Consider the following 18638-nt stretch of genomic DNA (forward strand, 5'->3'; position numbering starts at 1 on the left):
AAGTAACCGTGGAAAGATGCGGACGTGTTTCTGGTCTACTAGGGCCCATCGACAGTGAATTTGGGTATATATGTGAAAAAGTATGTCAAACTGCCAAATAAACGGTGACATATTTAAAGCTTTTAATAAAATATTATTGGGTCGAGGTAATTTTCGTACTAAGCAAAAATTAAAAAATCAGGAAACGATGAAGTTTTGAGTTAAAATTGAAAATATATTACATAAAACATCTCCGTATATCGATACAAATTCGTATTGGAACTGAAATAAAAAAAGTTAAATTATTATTAAAATTAAAATTGGTAAATGTATACTATTGCGCATTTCAGTTCCAAAAATGCATTCGTCTGGACACATATAAGCTCACCTGTAAAAGCCAGATGCTACCATGCCATGGATCGCGTTCCACTCCCACCTCTCCGACGACCGGCAAGTCGTGCATGTCGGCAAGTATTTTTCGCGCGGACGTGTTCGGGAAGCAGACCTGTACGCGGCACACTGCGTGATACGTTTTCCTGCGGTTTTCCATTTTATTTGTCCACCCTTTATTATGAGGACACACTTCCGAAAAAATCCCATTTTTTATTTTTTACGTTTACGTCACACTAAACGTAAACATCGCGTCGAGCTTTTGCATAAGTAAATATCCATCGCAATTTTATTTTATTTTTACTGCTTCGCTTTCGCACGCTTTACATACATACATATATAGTATGTATATTTAATTTGCGTTTTAATATTTAACGAACGCAAATAAATTTAAACGTTTATTTATATAAAAATAAACAATTTAAAAATTGATGATGTAGTGTTTTATATATACATATGTATGTATATGTACATATAATTTAGAATTTCATTACGTTTCGGTTTATTTTGAAAAAAATGCCTACCGTTAAAGTTAATATAAGCAGTAGTAAGGTTTTAATTAAAAATGGCGGATATTTGCCAAGGGGTTGAAGCAGGTCGGTCAGGTATGGCGGCCAGGTTTCATAACCAACGATTAAACCCGCACTTTTGTTTAATATACAGCAAAAGCAGCGCTTATCCTCTTTGATAAGTTCATCTTAATTGCTGGAAAATATGCGGAAACACTTGATAGCGCATTGCTTTAGTTTACATAAGTTAATTGTTAACGACATTAAGCCACAGTTTAACCGACAAAGTAACCGGTAAAATAACATATATGTAATTCATTGTTTTAAATATAATAAAACGTATTTACTAACTAATTCATTAATAATTTATACTAATATATGCATGTATTTAAAATATTAAAATAATTTAATTATATATTAAATGTATAGCTATTTTTATACAACATTAATAGTCTCATACGCAATAATTGATTAGGTAGATTCATACATTGTTGTACGAGTATGATATTAGTGTTTATAAATATCTCAGATATTACTTTAAAAATGATTAGGGTTTATAAATAAACTGTATTTTACATAATAAATTAATATATTTTATGAAATATTTGGTAATTTTTCAATGGGTAGGATAATATGTGACGTGAAACATTTCACCAGACCGCAACATAGTGATTGTACACTTAGTGTGTTTTTAAAACTGCCGTGTTAATTTCTAATCTCGCTGAGTGCGATGTTTGTTTAGTAATCCGTTTCTTCTGTCCAAAATGAGAAACTGTTAATGATTATGAGAAATTTAAATAGATGGCTATTTTACGTCACTCATAATCCCATTTGAAATATCGTTTGCTTACTTTCAATAACTTAATATGATTAGGCGCTCAAAAATTTTGCACAGTTGCAGCAATGAGTATGCAACCATAAATTTTTTTCCTAGACTAAATATATGTATTGACATTTATTGTGATTATATTAATAAATTATTAAAGTTATGTTATAGAGGAAGCCAATTACACAATAAAATGCAAATATCATTAAAAACACGTTAAATTGAACTATTTTCATTTATCTGATATCATTTTGTTAAATAATCTAATTTAATACAAGCACAGTTTTTATTGCCAGCAATCACTTTAAATACTTTAATCAAATATTAAAGGTGAGTAAAAAAAATATTTTTATAAGTTAATTAAATAATTTATTGTACACTTTTAAAATTTACTTTTCTATATTTCATCTGATATTTGTCTTTCCCTTTATTTATTTCATGTTATTCTTCCGTTGCTAGTAAAATGCGCCACAACGGTGCTAACACAATCAACAACTACCGAGTAAGTATAGAGACACCAGACTGAAAAAGTGACATATTTTAAATTATTATTAAACTATTATTAAGTGTTAAAATAAACATTACTTTGCACCACTTAATTTTACTTATTTATAAGGATATTCCTCCTTGAAATTATAAAAATATAGGAAAACATAATCTGTAATAATTTATTGAAATTATAATTATACAATAATTACACGATCTATATAGGTATTAAACCCATATCTTTCAGAAGTTGATCACCGAATTATACTACTAGTTTATCGCGCAATCATAAATTGTTTTTTAGTTGTGAGTAAATTTTTTTTAATCTTAATAAACCTTTCTTTTCATGTCTATAAACCACTATTTTTGAAGTATTTTTTAGACACAACCTGATTTTTTTTGGTAATTTCCGAGTTCAATTAATGATTGTTTTATTATAATTTCTTGGGTAGAATGTAATAGTGCTGCTAATATTATTTATTATAGAAAAACGCAAATTTTTATAACTAAATAATAAACTTTAACGAATAGGAGAGAACGGAAAACTTACGTAATCAGATTAAGCAATATATTACACTCTGTCTATGGAGGAAAATTTAATTTTGTCTAAGAGCTATTTTGGTATGATCTCCATCTAAAAGTTTACTATAGTTAAATTTGCTAACATATATAAAAATACCGAATATAAAAATAGTCGCAGCTTTGGTTATTATGTCACATTAAGGTTCCCTTTCTTTTAAATATAATATAAACGATTGAGTTTATTTTGCAAAAGGTAAGCACAAGTTTTCGATGTAATTAATTTTCGCATGTAGATTTCGTACAAATATATTTCCAAAATCTTTATTAAAATCAACGTTGATGGTTTTGCGTTTAAACTTTTCATTTTGTAAATAAATCGGGTACCTACTCTTTAACTAGTATTTTTTTTTATGTAAAATACTACTTTTTAAGGACCCTAATGCATTTATAGGAATTGCTAAACAATGCTCAGAACCCTCTATAGTAACAGAACCATTAAATCGAGATCAATTATTTTAGCGACAACGAGATAATTGGCGAAGCTTCCGCTGTGTTTTGCTTAGTTTGTTTTTGATCCTAGATTTTTTTTGTAACTGCTTCGTTCATGGTATAGATTTATAAATAATATAGCTTTCAAATTGAATTGCAATTTGGCGCAGAAGTCGAGTGGAAACTTTACTGTTTCCTAGAACTAGTTGGTACCTTAGTATTACTACAAATATAATACCGGAAATTGGAATTACTGTGAACATATAAATTAACTTAATATAAATATTTTTAGATAGGTAATCGCTTTATTAAATTAGATAGACTAAATCGTTTATTCTTGCTCTATAGCTTTTTACTTACCACCTTATTTTATTATGGTACAAACATTTTTATGTACTATATATTTTATTCGGCAAACTGCATTGATATTGGTGCATTTAATAATATGTAAACATATTTATAGCAGAGATAAATCATGTATCAATCACGTTAATTAATAAACTGATAATATAAAGTATTAACATATAAACTCCTACGGCATAAATAATTGATATTTTTTTTCTAGTATTAATATTATATTTGTTAAAAATAATTTGCCACCTACAAATTACAAAAAGGTTTACCGACTGCTTAACTGTTTAACCACAATTTAACTGTATATATTATTTTTATGAACCTTTAGTTTACTTTATAGTCTATAACAATTAAAATCATGTGATTTTAAAAATAATTCACGTTATTTAAATATATAAAAATATTTTATTCTTTCACATTATGTACATATATAAGAATATAACTAAGATTTTAGCGCAGGTGATGAAAAAGCAAGGAGTAATGGGTGAATTGTTTTATTCGGATAAAGTTCGACCAACGCCGATTGGCCAACATCAAAAACTCGTTATGGATGAAATATTTTATTATTCAAGCGTTTGCTGCAGGCTTTAATTAAAATTCATCGCTAAAAATTGTACTATATAGTAATACACACTATAGGCGCTAGTGAACCGTATAAAATGTATAGATGGCTTATGAAAAAATCTCGTTAGGACAAAGTGCGCTTCAAAAACAAATAATAAACCATATTTCAGCAAAAATTGTCGATTCAATATTTATTTTGTATTATATGCTTGCGGTATAAGAGTATACCATATGGATACACAGAAATTACAATTAATATTTTTTTAAGGATTTGTATGGATAAGTTAACACATCACAAAAGTTTTTTTTTCTAATATACAGAACCTTATCCGAACTTTTTTGATTAATATAATTAATTTGTATAACCAGGCATGTCTTTTAAAAGGCGTAAAAGGTACACATGAAACACTTTCGGGTTTTATGCACAATTTGTCACATATTTTATAAATAAAGGGGTTACTTTTATGCATTTTCAATGATGAAGAAATGATGTCATCTAAAGAATCAGATTAAAAATACGCATTAGAAGAGCTGTCAGACTTTCAAGATCTATCAAAATAAAATCAGGAATAGTTGATCATCGGAAACAATTGTCAATTTAAACTAATATGCAACGATAATATATATAATAAATGGAGTAGATTAACATTAATAATATGTATATAAATAAAAAATAATATCTTGTAGTGGTATTTAAATAAGTTTAATTTTATATGTATGTATAATCATAATAAGTAATTGTATATTGAGAAAAATTATAAATTAAATAAAAAAATATAAATCTAAACACTTTGTTCTTACTAGATACTTAAAAATATTTAAGAGATGGTTATGTTTAACGAGATTAATGTAACATAATCTTTGAACCTTAGTCGAATAGTCCTTTTGCATGGATTTCATTAAGTGATTAATCCCCTTCTAATCAAGGTCCACTACCGGACTGCAATCAATATTTGCTCATTTCAATTGTTTGCCAGTTCCGTTTCGACGTGTTAGCAAATAGTGTGTATGTGTGTAGCGTTTTGTGTGTTTGTGTGAAAATGCTTTATTGATTTTGCACTCTGAATGGTAGAAATAAATTTAGAACACAAACCGAAATACGTATAATGTAACAATCTAGCTTATTCTTTAAAAAACTAAATTAATGGCAACTTATGAGTGATTAACTTTTTCTTTCTTAATTATATATAATTAGGGTCAAAATAGCGTAGTCCAAAAATTGGTAAAGCGAAGGCCGCGAGTTCGAGCCATGGCAGCAGACTCAAATTTTTAGTTACTGGGGCAGCTGGTTGGACCACCCCACATCATTTTTATTATTAATATATTTTTTATTTTAACGGTGATGTATATAAAAAACGAGCTTAACAAAATGTTAATTAATTTTATTTTATATTATTTTTTCTTTTGTAGTCTCGTAAGAAATTATCATTTACTGCGATTAAACAACTTTTAATGAATATCTTAATTTACCGAAAATTAAAAGAAAGAAAAAATGATAACGCATAGTTTATTTACTTAATTACCTAATTTTAAATGATACTGATTCGACCAATAATATTTTTCTAATAAAGCATAAAATGTGTTGAAATTTGTGTTGATATGAAGTATCTCAATAATAAAGAAACTTTTTATATATAATCCATCGATGGTAATTATCTTAGAATTTGGATTGATTATATAAGAAATCCAGAATATTAAGTGCAGACTCAACAAGGTGTAGCATTTCATTAATTAATACTATTTTTTTAATTTCATAGACTAACATTGTGAACAATCATAAACGAATATTTCATAAGCATTTAATAATAAGATATATTGATAGAAGTTTTAAAAACCTTCAAAAAATACGTGATTTTTGGTATTCAAAACACTGAATAACAAGCAATTGACGAATAAATTTTAACAATAAAGTTTAACTTTAAAAACTTTTTAGTTGATTATTTCAAATGGGCATTTATTGAGTTCGCCCTTCATATTTGCAACGCTTCTGGAACATGCTCGTTTAATGCGTTTTCGCTCGCTGTTTCTAGTCACTTTTGCGAGACTAAAAACATTGAAAATCAGATACATACGGATTTACGTTATATATATTGTATATTTAATGCCTCTAATGTTTATTTTTATTTTTATTCTTGTTATTTTTATTTAATATTTATGTCTCTATATTTATTATATATATTTGTTAAGCTGTTGCGTTTTGTATATATATCTATAAAATAAATAAATCGATGAATTATATATTCATTAAAAGTATATATTCATACAAATATTTGTTACTTTTTCACCGTCGACACAACGTCCATAAACAGTGAATTTGACGAAATTCAATAATAGCGCTAGACCGGACTCGGTCGCGTTTAATGGAAAAAGCATTCGGTTTGTTACGGTTTATTTGCATTTTTAGATAAATATCCAATCCATATCTGACAGCTACTGTAATTGGAATTGAAAATGGTCCCGCATAAAATGATCGCTTTGCATGCTTCGTTTCGGATAAGCGAACGTAATGAGGGAAAAACAATAGCTGAATTAATTATACGTATTGTATTTTTATATCAGTTGCGATTATTTTTTGTGGTATGATATTTCTACACATATATACATAGTGGTTTCAAATTAACGTTTTTGGTTTATTTTTAAGCTTTAGTTTAAATAAGGGATGCAAAAGCATTTATCTCCATCACTTATATTTTTGGAAAATCAACAGAAACTTTGACTAATTTATATACGAAAAATATTCAGAAAATATTCCAAATGTATTAATAACTCTTTGTACCTGGTGATATAATTTTAAGCTTCTTATTAGTATGAATTAATATAAAGACGAAAAAAAATCAATGATACTTATTTTCCTTAATTTTTTTAAATGTTTATTTAAATGCGATATTAAATTTTATAAACATACTATTATACATAATTTATATTTCTGATTTTTAACTATATTATTGTATACATTTTTTTATTTATTCAGTTTCGTGGATCAGACAATGAAAAATTATATGTAGAAATTTAAATATTTGTAAATATCTAATTATTTATTGTAATTCTAGTCACAACAACGGTCTTAAATATATTATTATGTTTTTTAGATAAAATTATAAGGAAAAATAATAAGTTTGTATACTTTTTGATCAGATCTCGTGTTCAACCAGACAGATAGTACATACGTATATACATTATAAATTTTATCGTTTCGTCGCTAGGTCACCCAAAATAAAAAGATAAAATAAAGCGAAACTATAATAATCTGCCGAGTCGTTTCCGGTTCTCGGCTTCGGTTTCTTAGTCCATTGAAGGATAAGGATAAAGGAGGCGAAAGAAGGAATTTAAGAGATTACGAGCCGAGATTTTCCGGCGCGAACGGTTTTACAGCATGTCCTGCCTAATCGCGCGTGCGAAATGATCGCGGGCGGAAAATATCAACATGTAGTCGAAATATTAAATCCGACACAATAAAAATAGAAACTTGGATGAAATTGAGAAAAAGGAGCAGACCTCAAGAGGGCGCATGGAGAATTTTTCCGGGACATTAGAGCTTTCCCCCGGCGAAAAGGGTCTGAGCGTCGTAAAATCCCTAAGGAAGACCAAATAAATTGCATATTGCGACCGTGAAATGCCATACCTTCTTTATTGGCTTTCAACACACTTCTAGACATGTGGCATATGTGTGCGCGATCTAGACCTTCGCAATTCGCAGAAATCAATAAGTTGTTTTATGAAGTCCATAAAGTTCGTTGTTCCGTGAAGGAGAAACGCGAACAAATGGACTCTCGGGGCTTGGTTTTACGTATGTGAGTTAAATTGTGTGGAAATTTAAAACTATTAGGATGTTGAGGATGAGAATAAGTATCAGCCATAAATAAAACTTGGTGGTAGATTTTTATCTGTTGCATAAACTTGTTCTGTACTTTATTTTTATTTGGTTTATTGTAACTTATTACATTTATTTGATACACTTAATAAAATAAAAAATAGCTTTATTTATTTTAAAAACATGTTAAAAATATACTTTTTTATATTACTATATTCAATAAATTTTAATCGAAAAAAATATGTCATTAAAGTATGAAACATTGCAGTAACAATACTGGCTATTTTTAGCATCTTTATACACACATTAAAAAAATAAAAAATAAGTTGTAGCTATAATAATAATAAGTAATAATAATTTATATATATATACATATACAATATGCTTATAGTTGAGACTCTATCCGATTATTTTCATGTAAATTTTTACAGAAATATATAAAAACTCAATAAATAACACAATCATTAAAAAATTGTATTTGTAGTCAAAAGAAGAACCTAATAATGTTGAAATATTTCATTTTGTTAACATCTTATTTATTCTTTTAATTATTATGGTTTATAAATGTTATCTGTATAAAATGATTTTTAATTAACTTATTAATTAGGAGGCATATAAAACACAGTTAATCGATTGAGCCTAAGTAAAGATATAGTTACTAAGGGGTCGAAATTCCTAAGGCTGTACTCCGCCATTTTCTTCGTCAATAATGAATATTTTCGCGCTAATTTATCTGATTTGCAACGGCTTAGGTTGCGTATTTACTGAGACAAAAAATGAACTAAGTAAGGAACAATGTTGCTGCTCCTAATGCCTTGCAGACTTCGTCGTTTTGTATGTTTTCTCTCTCTCTCTCTCTAAGCATCATTCAGAAATATACACATACAACTTTATACCTGAATATTATGTAGTATTGTATATCAATTCAATTATATTTCAACTGGTACATGAGCGCTAGTGCAATTCAACTAAACCAAATTAAAAATAAAAACACACAACATTATAGTAAATTGCAGTACAACACCGGTTACAAAGCGGACGATAATGAAATAACGATAAATCTCAGTTAATCCGAATTTAACTGCAAGCCGCATGCGAATCGTTGAAATTCACATAATTTAATAAACGCAGTAGCGGCGGTGTCATTGCCATTGACGTCAGTGCATTGTGGCTAATTAAATTCATTGCCTATTAAAAACGAAACATTTTTTATTTTACGTTTCCAATGTGTGTGTGTCACAACGTTTGTGGTCATGGTTGACGTCCCCTGGTTTGTTTGTGCAAAAATTTCCCTTATGTAAGTCAACATTTGACATTTTGGCCTGCGGGTTCAGTTTGCGCAGTTAATGGCCACTCTCGACGCACCTCCTCCTATTCCACCCTCCTCCCCACGCCGTCCGTTTTAGCCCGAAAACACACTTGCTCTGTTTGTCAAACAAATTTTCGAAATGTGTTTTGATTCATATTTTTGATTCAATGACCGCGAGTTTAATTAACGATCGCCAATTGTGGCCAGTCGTGGTTGGATAAACATGTCCAATGCGAAACGCTAAAAAATAATGCAATTTTTAGAACAATGAAAGAGTAAAGTTATTTAATTAAACGTGTGGTTAAAATGTTAATTGTTTTTTTAAAAACGCCCTATATGACCAAGTGACTAATTTAATCCTGATTATCCAAAAACATTGATTGAATTATACATTATAAATATAAAAATAGAAAATGTTCATTTAAATATTATTTATTAAATTACGTTATTTTTAAGAATTTAATTTTATTTTTTTAATTTAATATTTATTAAATACTTTTATTTAACAAAAATTTTTTTTACTATTTTTTAATAATTATCTATTAGCCACGCATCGAGTAAAATGAATATATTTTTTTTAAATTAATTTTCTTATTTACTGCAATATCTGCGAAAGCTTTATTAGCTTAAACGATAATAAAATAAAATAGTGCTTAATATTCCCGATTTAAATTTATATATTTTAAAGTGCAAAAAATTTTAAGAAACATGAGTAAACGCGCTCGCAAATAGATTTAAAAATACGACGACTTAGTGTACGTGCCTGAGCGTATGCGACGAATATTTATACATATTGTATTATACGTTCTTTTATATATTACTAAACACTTACATATTTATCTACAAGCTACTACTAACATATAAATACCTACATTTGCATGAATAGTCGTTTATATAATATTTATTAAGTAAATATAGTTTAGTACATAAAACTTTATTAAATTTATTAGTAAACAGCAATCAATCTTATTATTATAAATGTATAAAGAAAGATTAAATTTTTCGAAGCACATAAAGTTACAGAATTGTTTATGTATGTATATAGTGAGTAATCATAAATATTGTTTTTAATTAAAAAAGTTTATAAGTAATACATACCTTAAAAAAAAACAATATTTAACTTTTTAAATTGAATTAAAATAATGTAAATATTAAAATTGTAGTTTATTTGATTCACTTTACGCTTAATTATTGCAATTATATTACATGTAGGTATATACTTAAATATTGAATTTGATAAATTTACCATGGGTAAAAAAGTTTAATTAATAAATGTCATATTAGGATTAAATATATATATATATATATATATATATATATATATATATATATATATATATATATATATATATATATATATATATATATATATATATATATATATATATATATATATATATATATATATATATATATATATATATATATATATATATATATATATATATATATATATATATATATATATATATATATATATATATATATATATATATATATCAATACCAATAGATATCAATTCGTCAAGTATAATAACTCTTTTTCAGAACGATATAAGACCCCTACTGGAGTACCTCAAGGATCCAATTTGGGTCCATTGTTGTTTTTATTGTTCATTAATGACATAGAAACAGCAATAGAGCATTCAGATTTTTATTATATGCAGATGACTTGAAAATTTACAAGAAAATGCATTCGATTTCTGATTCCCTCGACCTACAGGAGGATCTCAACTCTATATGGAAATGGGCTTGCTATAACCAATTGCCTTTCAGTGTAAAGAAATGTCACACAATTTCATTTTCAAGGTCGTTAACGCCGGCAAAATATTCATACCATCTAGGTGGATATTTTCTGGAAAGGTTTTCTTCAACTAAGGATTTAGGAGTGACTTTCGAAGAACGTTGGAAATTTAGCCAGCACATTGCAGAGACTCATAGCAAATCCTTAAAAATGCTCGGTTTTATCTTGAGAAATGCGCGTTACTTTAGGAATACTTTAGTATTGCGCACTCTTTATGATACTCTAGTCCGCAGCATACTAGAAACTAGCTCCATCATTTGGATCCCAGGCGTAATGAGTCAATGTAATGAATTGAAGCTGGAAAAAGTACAACGTAAATTTCTTCGATATTTATACTTGAAGGAATACGGGTATTATCCGTTCTTGTTTCCCAGTGCTTTTATTTTGGGAGCCCTGGGATACGTTTCTTTGTCGACTCGCAGAAGTGTTTATGTAATTAAACACTTCTGGAAATTGCTCAAGGGCATCGTAGACAATTCTTCAGTGCTCGAGCAGCTTCAAATGTGGGCTCCTGAAGGTGGATATAGTTCTCGGTCGCGTCCACTATTCTTGCCTGTTGAGTGTAGAACTGGAGCACTTGCCAACTCTTCTCTGGCCAAGGCCATTTATCTGCTCAATTCTGTCCTTAGTAATATTGATATTTTCTCTTGCACTTATGGAGTTTTGGTTCAATTCGTATGGGACAATGCACACCTGTTGAGGTGATTTGTGTCTGTTGTTTTATCTTGTTTATATTTGTATGTATTATGATGTATTAGTACTTTTGACTATCGTGACGCATTAGGTGTGCCTGTCAGGTCACGATGGTTATAATTTTAATAAATAAATAAATAAATAAATAAATATATATATATATATATATATATATATATATATATATATATATATATATATATATATATATATATATATATATATATATATATATATATATATATATATATATATATATATATATATATATATATATATATATATATATATATATATATATATATATATATATATATATATATATATATATATATATATATATATATATATATATATATATATATATATATATATATATATATATATATATATATATATATATATATATATATATATATATATATATATATATATAGAAAAAACTACTAAGGCTTTGAATAAGATAAAATAAATTTTATTTCAAATATAATTTAATTAAAATTTGACTCTACACTATATATATATTTATTAAAACGAGATAATTTTATGCTGATTGATAAAAAAACACTAGCATATAATCAACGATTAAACACAAAGTGTCACATATTAATTAGCGCTGAAATTGCAAATTTTATCGCAATTTTCAACCGTTGACTTTTTTGCTACATCACGTCAGGCAATTAGTGTATTACCATAAATATATGCGAATGTTAAATTATTTAATTTATTCTTATATTTGATTTTATGTGCATATTTTAATTACGTGACAGGCATAGCGGTATTAATTTTCACAGAGATTAATAGAGCGCATTTAAAATTGCTGTGTAAGTTCGCATAATGTAGCTGAGCGAAAGTTACTTCATTAGTGCTGTTACTCAATATAGCTGAAAGTCGGTCATTTTTTTGTATTCAAATTTTAAAAGCTTTCTTTGTATGTTTCTTTGATATTCAATAAGCATATCCATAAGCTATTTTGATTTTTAAAAAGCTCAGAAAAATATTAATGTAGTTTATTTCAATATAATCTAATTTTATCTTTTAAAGAAAATCGTTTATATATAAGATACTATTTTAGAAACTGATATAAAACAGTACATAATATTCAGATAATCTTTATTATAGAGTTTCTTGAATTTTACGTCCTTTTTAATCATTTCTCGTAGAAATTTAGGGTCACTGGCGACGCCGTGCCTATAAATCGTTCATGGCGTTGCTAAAATAAAATTTATAGGACCCTTCTAAGGTCTTATTCGGCAAACCACGGCGCTCATTATCCTCTATGTGTGGCTAAATTGCGAACAATGTCCCAAACTTCGATATTTATGTTGCCGGATTAATTGCGAAAACGGATATAACTTTACAACGTGACTGCGGCTCCGTTTCGCTAGAATGAGTAAAAACGCAGAAGTCACAAGCAAAATGTACAAAAATGTAGTAGATATTTGAAATAAACCTCATATAATTATTCGTTTAACATATTTTATAAGAGAAATGATCTTTAAGATGATTTTAAAAAAGAAAATAAAATATCTCTGCTTTGTTCTTATGCATTTTATTCAAATTATGTATATTTTGCATGTATTTTTTAACTATAGAAAATAAATAGTTTGATTTCAATTTTGTACGTCATATCATTACTTAATTGTGATTTATTTATTTATTTATATACATTTGTAAAGCAAAACAGCTTTACGCTCATTTACCCTGCACAGAAAAAAACACATTTAAAAATATTTACAATTAAGACATTAATGGCTTTATGGAGGGCTTCAATTATCTACACAAATTGTTAAAATTTAAAGGTCATTTTAATTGATATTTTAAGCAAATGAAAATATGTCACAATTAATATCACAAACAATATATTGACACAACAATGGAAGAGAGATCTTCTGGCCAAATAATTGCGTTAGTTTTTAGAAGTATTGCACGTACACAATAGCATAATCGACACGTTCTAGAAAATACATTTTATCCGGTACACATTACTATTGTTTTTCAATTCTTTGATTGCCAATCGCTTGAGGGACCATCTGGATCTCATTTTTTCATATTGCCAAATATTTTGTGTATGTGTTTCCAAAGAGTATACCCACTTCTTTTCAGCTTCTTTGCAGAAAGGTTGTCTGTATCTGGTGACTGATTATTTTTTGACCGCGTTAACGCTTAATGCTTTGTTTACCTCCTACAGTTCATAACCACTTAAGATATTTGTGTTTTGTTAGAGTAGTATTTTTATTGTTCTGAGTTCTTTTTTTCTTCGTTTAACAGGTCATCTAAGTGCTCCAACCATCTAAGATCAGTTATGATGCTTAATTTTTATTCTTACACATGAAGTTTCTTAGTTTAATTTCATAACAGCCAATTTTTTTTCCTATCAAAAAAACGATGAAAATATTTGTTTTCTTCAAATATACTTTTTAACTGACTAAAAATATATAGGATATTTAATATATTTATACCCATACAGCTGAAATTACCCTGTCACTGTGATTTGTATTTAATTTTTGTGGTCAAGACCCTGTACAAATTATTGTTAATGTAACGATTGTGAATTAATTATAATAAAAGATTATGAACATAATAATTAATTGTTGCTGATGAACTTGTAATTATTTATATTATAGAACGACTATAAATAACTAATTTTAATATAAATATATTATGTTAAAAACATACATACAATATGTATGTATTTAAATATCTGTATAAAATATTAAATTTGTCATTTACTTATTATTACCTGATGTTTTACGTATTTTTTTATGAACGACAAAAAGCTCAGCTAGTCTGAATCGTATTGTATTTTTTTCATCATTGAAATATTGAATGCTAAAAAGTATATTTGTACACGCATGTATAAGGATTGAATTTGGTTTTTACCTATTAATAGCATTTATTGGTATTCAGACTTTAACACGATTTTCCTCTTACAACCGCCATGTTTCCAACGACAAAACGCCCTTGTATGTACGAATGGGGCTGGGAATGTTTGAAGATATTTTTTTTAGGCATTAAAAATGAAAAGCAAAACGGAGCAGAGAAATTCGACAGATTTATCTTTAAGAATAAAATTGCTTTTACCTGTCAAATAATTTGTTGATAAATGAAACACGATAAGTATGCAAGTACACGTTTTTCCATCATTTTTAAATAAGGTAGCTGACTTTTATTATTTAAACATTTTTATAATGTAGAAAACTTTTTTATAAATATATTTATTTTATATTAAATTAAAATTATGTTTTGAAAATATGGCTAAAGTTGGTTCATTAGCGAGAATCGCATTCGATACAAACTCCAAAAGTTGTCCGCCGGAAAGTTTAAAACGTACTATCTATAGGTATCTATTTATGTTTATAACGATATAAACTCGCGAAACTTTCTCGTGATTTCGCGCGCGGTGATGGTGCATCTCTTTAGACGTCAATCAAATTTTACAATTTTAGCAAATAAAGTTTGTCAAGATTTTCGCCCTCGGGGGCGAATTTGTAAATTATACAAGGGTTGACGTGAAAGCCCTCAGATGACTAAGCACTTAGCGCGTTTGTCATACCATTGATTTTGCTCGCTGAGAAAATTCGCAGACCTTTCCACCCACTCGCCGCCCTTTAGGTATATAGAATCCTTTGAAATATATTCAATTTATCTCATCCGTACGTGTAAGCCTTTAATGAGATTATAAAAAAATACCTTCAATGATCTCGGGTACACGTCTACGGAAAAACACGCAAGAAAAATTGCCAGACAAACGGTTTTTAGTATCAGGAAAACTTTCGGGTTTTACCAAATGTTGGGAAAACGAGGGGTTTCTCTCACGGAACGCTAATTATTTATATACCACCACTGCTCACTCGTTATCAACGCAAATAAGGGTACACACGAGGGTAGGTAGCACAAAGGGTGCGGATGTTATGCTTTAACATGTTCTCTACACGCATTGATAAATATGTGCATAGTACGTGCATTTTCATTGAAAATTATAATCCGTGTCTAAAATATTGATTAAGTAAACCCAAAATCGTATTAATATTATCTGTACATACCATCATTAATTTTATATAATATAAAAAATTACCATTAATTTAAGAACATTGATTAATAATTTGTCGAGCACCCCCTTATCCAAGCACTGAAATCGTTACCCTCCCATGAGAAGAATCAGCAGGCTCTTCCTTTATTTTTGCTTCTTTTTTGCCAGTAGACAGAGCCGACGCCGTCCTACCTTGTACTTTAACCCTTTCAAACCAGCTTACACCACGTCATCCTACAAATATATATTTTGAACGTACACATCGGCTCAGTGTAAATATAATACATGTAGGGTCATATTTGCTTATTATCTATAAAAGGATGACCTGAAAATATCGCATAAGCAAAAACACTTTATAATACATACATACAGGATATTTTTCTAAGCATTTTAAAATAAATATAAAATTATATAGTGAATGTGAATGTTTAGTAAAGTTTATATATTTGAATATCAATTCAAAGGTAAATTACAATTTTTATTAAATTTTAGTATTTTTACGCTATAATATGCATACGTATATATGTATATACATAAAAGTTTATCGAAACAAAACGTTTTCATCGATATTGTAAGAATATTCTAATTATGAATAAGACCGGAAATATGACATAATATTGCATTATCCAACACTAAAAAATATATGGTAAAGAAGGTTTATCTCTATGAAAAGTCCAAATCATTCTGTATCCATCCGCATCAGCAACAGATCGAATGCATCTGAGAAATTTTTTAAAATGGTGTATACAAAAAAATGAAATTTTAACTGCCGTATTTATATAATTTTTAAATAAGCACAGGACTCAGGATGCACTTCTGAGGAACACAGGATTTGAACAAGTTTTATGTTAATTAAACTTTATAAAATGTTTTTTTAAAATCATTTGATACTATGTCTACTTAAATAATCACATCAAGAGATTTTGTCGCTGTTCTGCTGAAAGGCAGGATGTTAGTGATAAGTGTTAATACACGTAAGACCTTGCACTTAAGCATGTGGATATATTGTATCAAACTATACTAAATAATTAACAAAATAATACATATTTAAAATATATCATGTAAGTTAACATCACAAATCAAATTAAATCACAAATAAACTTAAAATCAATAGGACAAGTAGAGAAAGATTTTCTGAGTATCTTCCAATGTGTTATTTTTTACCTTGACCAAGAGAAAGAGAGAAAATGGTTAAAAATATCACTCATTATCAAAAGATATATTGTATAATTGTTAAAAAGTTTTTTTGTAGAGTGTAGTCTAACATTTTGTGAGTTTGCACAAATGTGAAGGTTCGTTTACCTGCCATTTACGTCGTCTGCTAAGTTAATTGTTTTTTAATAAACGTGGACTATTAATAGCGCAAAGGTGTTGCGAGAAAATAAAGCTCGCTAACTACCGCTTTTAACAGCGCAAAGCTTTTAAGGCAGATTTTTCTCTTGATAAAAAACGAATATTTTTCACTACGATCGCCTTAAAGGCAGTAGAAGTAACCACCGCTGTGCTAAATTAATAACATCCACCCTCTATCGAAGGGTGGCATTGAAACAACAGTTAACTATCTGCTACACTTGTTACGCTCCTACCTTGATCGTCGAAGTTATGTTGTTTCAGTAAATAATGAACAATCGATACCGCGTAATATCCCAGCTGGTGTTCCTCAGGGGAGTTTACTTGGACCGTTCCTTTTCATTTTGTACACAAATGATATACCTATTTTAAAAAATACTTGTCTTTCAATGTATGCCGATGATACGGCGATAATGAGTAGCTCTTACGGTCTTAAACCTATTTCAATAAAATTGCAAAAATCCTTAACTCTCTTAAGTAATTATTTCAAAAAGTGGAAAATAAAAATAAATCAGGACAAAACGGAGGCTATAATTTTTACAACTCGACGACAACCTTTGCCCCCGACTATTATAAGCGAGCAGGGAAAGTGTATAGAATGGAAGGCGAGCGTTAAGTACCTCGGAATTCACCTGGACTCCAAGCTTAAATTTAATAAACATATAACCGAACTTAAATCTAAAGGGCTCGCAGCCATTGCGGCGTTAAAACCAATTTTTAATCGAAAAAGTGCGCTAAATACTAAAAATAAAATTCTATTATATAAGCAATTAATCAGACCGGCAATGACTTACGCCTGCCCAGTGTGGAGTAATACGTGTAATACTAACTTTTCTAAGCTACAAGTTGTTCAAAATAAAGCTATAAAAATAATTTATAATACACCTTTTTATACTAACCTCAAAAAACTTCATAATAAATATTTAATTCCAACTATTAAAGAACATGTTCACCACCATACTAATAATTATTATAAAAAAATACCGCGAAATCATACTAACCCGTTAATCTCAAGAATCGGTGATTACGACAAAAACAAACTCAAATTTAAATATAAACACAAAATGCCAAAGCACATCTTGCTCTGACGCATAAATTTTATCTATTAATTTAACAGCTCCAGGTCCACGAGTTTTATATTAAAAATATATATTTATAATTTATAAATTTTTTTTTTTTTTTTTTTTGTTAAAGGTGTTTATGTACTTTGACCTAAACTTAACGTATTTTATGTTCTTTTATTATTCTTATTTTTGTAATTCCTCTTAATTTAGCTAATCAATCGTAAATTGTGATAATGGTAATTAACCAGCAACCAATGAAATGTAAATATATATGTTTATAAAAATGTATTATTTAATTATGTAATAAACAAAAATTTAAAAAATAAAATTGAAACAACAGCGGCTTGCAATTCTGCAGTCTCGCGGGTACAAAACTTGCATAGTCATCTGCCTTAATTGCGAGGTATGAATAGTACAAGTGCTGAGGTTACGTTTCGATCTCGCTTGATAGAATAC

Source organism: Plectrocnemia conspersa, unplaced genomic scaffold (genome assembly GCF_051122295.1).
Source record: "Plectrocnemia conspersa isolate PC_06_02 unplaced genomic scaffold, ASM5112229v1 ptg000008l, whole genome shotgun sequence".
NCBI classification, from domain to species: Eukaryota; Metazoa; Arthropoda; class Insecta; order Trichoptera; family Polycentropodidae; genus Plectrocnemia; species Plectrocnemia conspersa.